The sequence below is a fragment of the Podarcis cretensis genome, assembly GCF_951804945.1.
Source record: "Podarcis cretensis genome assembly, chromosome: 13".
In the NCBI taxonomy this organism is placed as follows: domain Eukaryota; kingdom Metazoa; phylum Chordata; class Lepidosauria; order Squamata; family Lacertidae; genus Podarcis; species Podarcis cretensis.
The window spans coordinates 54066196-54074020 of NC_137182.1; positions in this window are offsets into that span (position 1 = coordinate 54066196).

Consider the following 7825-nt stretch of genomic DNA (forward strand, 5'->3'; position numbering starts at 1 on the left):
GGGGTTGGCTTTTACAGCCCAACGCTCTGTCGAGGAGCTTTGTGTACCCTAAGCCTATTATCAGAGAAGAATGGATGGAGGCAGGATTCAGTCAAAGCAAAGTAGATTTTTATTTTCCTGTTGCAACAGAGTGCCCACCTTGCACCTTGCAAGGAGGTGAAGACCCAGAACAAAGGTGTGCAAGAACTTTTAAAGACTTTAGAAATTGCCCAAACCCCTAGCGAAAAGACCACCCCACACATACCACAGAAAGAGGCGGTCTACAACAGAAATTTGAGTGCATGGCTTCTCTCCTGTCAGCCAAGATACCTGGTAATGGTCACCAATTACCTGGCCAGTCTGAGCCAGTTTTTAGAGATGGTACATATTTTAGTTCTTCAATCCAGGTCAGAGGCCTGCCCTGTGCATATACAGAATATGCCCTTAAAGCAGGATTTGAAAATGAAAAGAATCATTGGGAGAGGTTTCCCCAAGATATTTCCCTCTGCAGAGGAACTATTTGGGGTCATTCAGAGTCAAAATGGCTTCAGGATTGCTTTCATTCATTTTATTTTATTCATTTTATTAATGACACCTATGAATTCTTATACTGTAACGGCATTAAAATGTAACTGTAATCATTTACCGATGGTCACAGCATATGAAGTCAGAAGGAAGAAGTTGCAGGTGCCCGCTTAAAAATACACCACCTCCTCCTCCTCCTCCTCCTCCTCCTCCTCCTCCTCCTCCTTCTTCTTCTTCTTCTTCTTTTTCTTCTTCTCCTCCTCCTCCTCCTCCTCCTCCTTCTTCTCTGATCCCCCGTAGCCAAGTAAAATTGTCTTCCATGAATACGGTTTTAACAATGAGTCCATAAGTGACTGTGGAGGCCAATTCTGGACCCACACGTCCTTCCGCAGTGGGGACATAGTTTTCCGGGCAGGTGTTGATCACAGTGTGGATTTGCCAAGCATGCCTTCCTCTTAGCACGTTTCTCTCTTGCGTCCTGAGTTCGAGTGTCTTCAAAGCCCACGACACCTTTGGTAAAGGCTGTTCTCCAACTGGAGCGCTCGCAGGCCAGTGTTTCCCAGTTGTCGGTGTTTATACTACATTTTTTAAAGATTTTCCTTGGGAGAGTCCTTAAACCTCTTTTGTTGACCACCAGCATTACGCTTTCCACTTTTAAGTTCGGAATAGAGTAGTTGCTTTGGAAGGCGATAATCAGGCATCTCAATAACATGACCAGTTCAACGAAGTTGTTGTTGAAGAATCATTGCTTCAGCACTGATGAATTTTGCTTCTTCCAGTACCCTGATATTAGTTTGCCTGTCTTCCCAAGTGATATGTAAAATTTTTCGGAGACACCGCTGATGGAATCTTTCGAGGAGTTGGAGATGGCGTTTATAAGTGGTCCATGTTTCTCAAGCATATGGTAAGGTTGGCAGTACAATAGCTTTGTAAACAAGCATTTTGGTTTCCCTGCGAATGTCCCGGTCCCCAAACACTCTGCGCTTCAATCGGGAAAAAGGCGCAGAGCTCAGGCGATGCTGGATTTCGGCATCAGTGTTGGCCCTTGTGGAAAGATAACTGCCCAGGTAGGAGAAGTGATCAACATTTTCCAATGTTACACCATTGAGTTGGATTTGTGGCACTGCAGAGGGGTTGTTTTGTGTTTGTCGGTGCAGCACTTTGGTTTTTTGGATGTTGAGTAATAGGCCAAGCTTTTCGTAAGCTTCTGAGAAGATATTTAGGATGGTTTTGTTACCGGAAAAATCATTGTCCTTTGTTCCAGTCCATGCTGAATCCACTCCCATATGCAAGTTCTTTGTGATCTTGATGGTCTTCTGTCTAGGACCATCAGGGTTGGCATAGCAACTGGGCAGGGCTCCTGTGGATGTGCTGGGATGGTGAAGGGATTATGGCTGCCCTGTATCAAACCTTCCCCATTTTGTAGTCCTTCCTTCATGGAGTAAAATAAAAGTAGAACAGTGCAAATCCGATGCATGGTTGATTTTCTATGAATTTATAACAGAAGTGTAGCGTATGTAGTGTGTGAGTGTGAGTGTGTGTGAAGTTTGTACAAACTGAATGATGGGGGGGGGGTTCCTGCTACAGTTTGAAGGTCATCCTCTGAGTGTGCACACACTATAAAAATGCACCATTACTCCCCCAGCCACAGTCACGTCTTGCAGGAATGAATCTCATGTTAATTTTGTGTTGTTGTGAATCATGACCCTGCTGTCCTACACGACCTAGAATGACTTCTGTAGGTGAATTCTGAATTCTAGGGAAATTCTAGGGAAATGACAAACACCAAACGTGTCTCCGTCAGCAGCTTTTCCCTACCAGCTCAGCGCAAAAGAGGAAGCTGGAACAAAGCTCTTGGCCACATGGAGAAACTTTGCCGGATAAAATGTGCCATAAATAATTCCACTTCCAGCTTGTTCCACTGCTGAGGTCACAGGGTTTGGGGAAAAGGGGATGGGAGTTTATGAAGTTGAGCCTGGTTGGAGAAAGTGGGCACAGGAACATTCTCTTCTCCCCCTCTTGCCAGGTGTGGGGGACTCCCTGGTCCTGAATGGGGCAACTGTGCCCCCGAAGGACCAGGTGCGCAGCCTGGGAGTCATTTTGGACTCACAGCTGTCCACGGAGGCACAGGTCAGTTCTGTGTCCAGGGCAGCTGTCTACCAGCTCCATCTGGTACACAGGATGAGACTCTACCTGCCCACAAACTGTCTGGCCAAAGTGGTGTATGCTCTGGTTATCTCCTGCTTGGACTACTGCAATGTGCTCTACGTGGGGCTACCTTTGAAGGTGACCCGGAAACTACAACTACTCCAGAATGCGTCAGCTAGACTGGGGACTTGGGGCGGCCGTCGAGACCACATAACACCGGTCCTGAAAGACCTCCATTGGCTCCCAGTATGTTTCCGAGCACAATTCAAAGTGTTGCTGCTGACCTTGAAAGCCTTAAACGGCCTCAAAGGCCCAGTAGACCTGAAGGAGCATCTCCACCCCCATCATTCTGCCGGACACTGAGGTCCAACTCCAAGGGCCTTCTCATGGTTCCCTCATTGCGAGAAGCGAGGTTGCAGGGAACCAGGCAGAGGGCCTTCTCGGTGGTGGGCCCTGCCCTGTGGAACGCCTTCCCTTCAGATGTGAAGGAAATAAACAACTATCTGACTTTTAGAAGACATCTGAAGGCAGCCCTGTTTAGGGAAGCTTTTAATGTTTTAAAAGAGGACTGGACAAATTCATGGAAAGGAAGGCTATTGACAGCAACTAGCCATGATGGTTCTGGTCTGGCTCCACGGTTGGAGGCTGTGATGCTTCTGAATCAGTAGCTGGAAATTGCAGGAGTTGAGAGTGGATCTGGGGCTCAGATCCTGCCACTTTCCCATAATGGATGTCTGGTTGGCTTCCTCAAGGACAGGACACTAGACTAGATGGGTCGTTGGCCTGATGGAGCAAGCTATTACAGTGGTACCTCGGGTTAAGTACTTAATTCGTTCCAGAGGTCCGTTCTTAACCTGAAAGTGTTCTTAACCTGAAGCACCACTTTAGCTAATGGGGCCTCCCGCTGCTGCACTGCTGGAGCAAGATTTCTGTTCTCATCCTGAAGCAAAGTTCTTAACCCGCGGTACTATTTTTGGGTTAGCGGAGTCTGTAACCTGAAGTGTCTGTTACCTGAGGTACCACTGTATTATGTTCTTATGTCCTTTTACCCCAAGCCAACTTATTAAAACACTTAGAGACTGCCTTAAGCGGTAAAGAAGTACATTAAATAAATAACAGATAAATAGGGAGAAACGCAAAGAATTCATCCAGTGAAAACGCTGGCAGCATTCAGATAAATTCAACAGTGTAAACAAGTTTTGATAGATGCAGCTTGGATCCCAAATCTTTGCGACTCAAATGTTTTGGCTCCTGAACGCCACAAACCCGGAAGTGATTGTTCCAGTTTGCGAACGTTCTTTGGAACCCGAACGTCTGACACAGATTCCGCGGCTTCCAATTGGCTGCAGGAACTTCCTTCTGCAGGAATTGGCTGCAGGAACGCTTCTCTGGAGCAGCAGAAAACAACCTTTCTCCCTCCTCTATGTGACATCCTTTTATATCTTTGAACATGGCCATCATATCACCCCTCAACCTCCTCTTCTCCAGGCTAAACATGCCCAGCTCCCTTAGCCCTTCCTCATAAGGCATCGTTTCCAGGCCTTTGACCATTTTGGTTGCCCTCCTCTGGACACGTTCCAGTTTGTCCGTGTCCTTCTTGAACTGTGGTGCCCAGAACTGGACGCAGTACTCCAGGTGAGGTCTGACCAGAGCAGAATACAGTGGCACTATTACTTCCCTTGATATAGATGCCATTCAGTTGAAGCCAAGACTTTTCCTGTTAGGAATAATGGATATGTAATTGGAAAAAGACTATAGAACATTATTTCAATACATGAGCACAGCGGTGAGGCTTTTATATGCACAAAATTGAACGATTCACCATTACCTACCGTGGAGGAATTATTGTTAAAATGATTGGTCTTAGCTGAGGCGTTTAATCAGAGAAAAAACCATATCAATATTTACTAAAGAGTGGAAGCTCCTTATAGACTTTTTGAGAGAAAATGAAAATGAAAATTATGATATCTGGGTTTAAAAACTGAAGAAAGTATTGGTTTATAGAAAGTGCTATCTTTCGGTGTATAGCTGACAAACGAAGATTTGAAACTTCTCTCTCTTTTTCCCCTTTCCCCTTTATTTTCTTCCTTTTAGTTTGCGTTTCTATTTAGATGAGATAGATAATTTATTACGGTCGGAGACCAGCTTATCAAACACACTTGGGCGTACAGTCACAGAAGGAAAACAATCAATCTAAACAATGTACAGCAATAAATTTAAAAGCAATGTACAATTTAAAAACAACGTCACCCATAGAACCGAGTTTGGGTTTTTTTTCTTAATGAACTAGTTTGAGTTGGGAGATGGTCTGTGCCCACAGATCTGTATTTAGATTAGGTTTTTTTGTGTGGGGGGGATGCAAAGGTTAGCATCAAATATCAAATATCTTGTTATGATGAGATTAAAGACCACTTTCAGAGTTGGTTGCATTATCAACAATGATATGAAACACATTAAGAAGACAGCAAGAAAGGATTCAGTTATATAAGATCTAGGTTTCAAACGGAAGTGATCGAAGGGAAAGTGAAATTATTGAAGGCCGCATACAGCATATTATTAGAATGGGAGAGGAAAGATGAAGAGGTAAAATCAGTTATGATTAAATGGGCACGAGATGTAGGTCACAACATTATGATGGAAGATTGGGAAAAATTATGGGAAACTGATTTCAAATTTACAGATTGTTCCCTACTGAAGGAGAATTACATGAATCTGATGTACAGATGGTACACAACACTAGAGCAGTTAGGGAAAATGTACAAAACTAGTTCAAATATATGTTGGAAGTGTAAGGAAAAGGAAGGGACATTTTATCATATGTGGTGGGACTGTAATGTAATTAATTTTTTTTAGGAAATGATATACAATGAATTGAAGAAAATGTTCCATTTAACATTTGTTAAAAAACCTGAGGCATTTTTGTTGGGGATTGTGGGAAACACCTGCCCAAAAAGCTGAAAGACATCTTCATGTATGCTACAATGACCGTGAGAGTCCTAATAGGACAAGGATGGAAGGCTGAAGAAACCCCAACTAAAGAATCATGGCAAGAAAAATTGACGGACTATGCAGAACTGGCAAAACTGACTTATAAGCTATGGTACAAGGCTATCAGTGACTTTAAAGATGAATGGGAACCCTTTACAAAGTATCTGAAGACGCAACAAAGCGAACTGGACACCCTGGCAGGTTTTGAATAAACATTCACAAACTTTTTATTGATAATAATCAGCTAAGTAGTTTGAGGATCTATACAACTTTGTAACATGCAGAAAACAGCATTCTCAGAGAAACCAAAGACTGGAACTGAGGGAAGTCGGGGTGGGGGTGGGGGTGGGGGTTGTGTGGGAGGGTGGGGGGGAGGGAGGGAGGAAAAACAGGGGGGGGGGAACAAGGATGATATGTTTTTGGATAATATGCCTTGTTTTAATTTTGAATAAAAAAACTTTAAAAAAACCAAATATCCAATATCTTTTTATCAAATATTTCTTTTTAAAAAACTTTAATAAAGCCTATTCCATATATATATATATATATATATATATATATATATACATACACACACACACACATATATATATATATATATATATATATATATATATATATATATATATATAATCTATAATAAAACATTTCCTCATTTTTGTATCTTCCTGGGTGGGGAAATGGGTTTAACTCGGTACGTTTTGTTCTCTCCCTGGTTCTCTTCTGTTGGCTAAACTTCCACTTTTAAAAGGAAGCCAGAGGGTAAACTTGGCTATCAGGGAGGGAGGGGGCAAACCCCGGAAACTGGGTGCCCCCGTGATGCTGCTGGCACTGCTCTGCGATTTTGGAAAGCTCTCAGATTTGACCGTTCCCTGCAGAAGGCGGTGTGTTGACAGGGCAAAGATCACCAGCCAGCGCCAGGCCAAACTGGGAGACGTCAGGAGCCCCTGAACACCCTCCCCCACCCCCGGGAGACGAGGAAAAAGGTAAAGGTAGGACTGGGGGAATCCTAATCCCAGTTTGGGTTGGGGGCAGCTTGCTGGTAAAAGGGCTGCCTGGTATCACCCACCCAGGAATTGGAATTTGGCAGGGTGGCATTCTCGTGGCGAAAAGGACAAGGGTGCCATTTTAGGGGCAGGGTTTCAGGGCAGGCATCCGGGTCCCTGCTCACCGGACCGGGCTTCTCTTTTCAATTTTTTTTTATTGATTTTCCAAAATTTATAAACAAGCAAACAAACATAAATCCTAACTGTAATTATTCCACTCTTTTTTTTTTTAAAAAAAATATTATTAGATTTTCCACAATGATAACACAAACCACAAAGCAGAATGATACACAAAAATAGGAAAAAAGGAACAATAAACAGATAAACAATGACAACAAACTTAATTCTTCACAAATCCAAGCTTTTAAACATCTTGGTTGACTTCCTCAAGTCCCTCCCTTCTGAGTTTCATTGTAGTTAAAAGTAACAGCTTTCCAATATCATTATTAAACTAAAACAATTTCCAGTTATAGTCCATCTTACTCACGTTTCTTAACAGTCTAAATCCCATTTATTTAATTATAACTTAATTTAATCCTAGGCCTATTTGTTTCTTTCAAGTAATTTCTATTTTTTTCTATTTGTAATTATTCCACTCTTAATAACATTGTTATAGGACTTCCTGGAATCCCCCTGGCTGAGTTTCAATATATATCATTATAACGGTTTTCCAAAACAAATTTCTCATAAAATTTACCTAATTGATTAACGTCTTTCTTTCTTTTCATTTTAAATTTAAACATGTTATTCTATAACAGCACATATTTAAATCCTAAGCCTATCTAGAGTTTGCAAGTATTTCTATTTAAATTATCTTACCATATTTAACTACCGTATTTTTTGCTCTATAAGACTCCTCACTTTTTCCCTCCTAAAAAGTAAGGGAAAATGTGTGTGCGTCTTGTGGAGCGAATGCAGGCTGCGCAGCTATCCCAGAAGCCAGAACAGCAAGAGGGATCGCTGCTTTCGCTGCGCAGTGATCCCTCTTGCTGTTCTGGCTTCTGAGATTCAGAATATTTTTTTTCTTGTTTTCCTCCTCCAAAAACTAGGTGCGTCTTATGGTCTGGTGCGTCTTATAGAGCGAAAAATACGGTACGTAGTCTTTGAATTTCCTCCATTCCTCCTGGTACTCCTCCTTC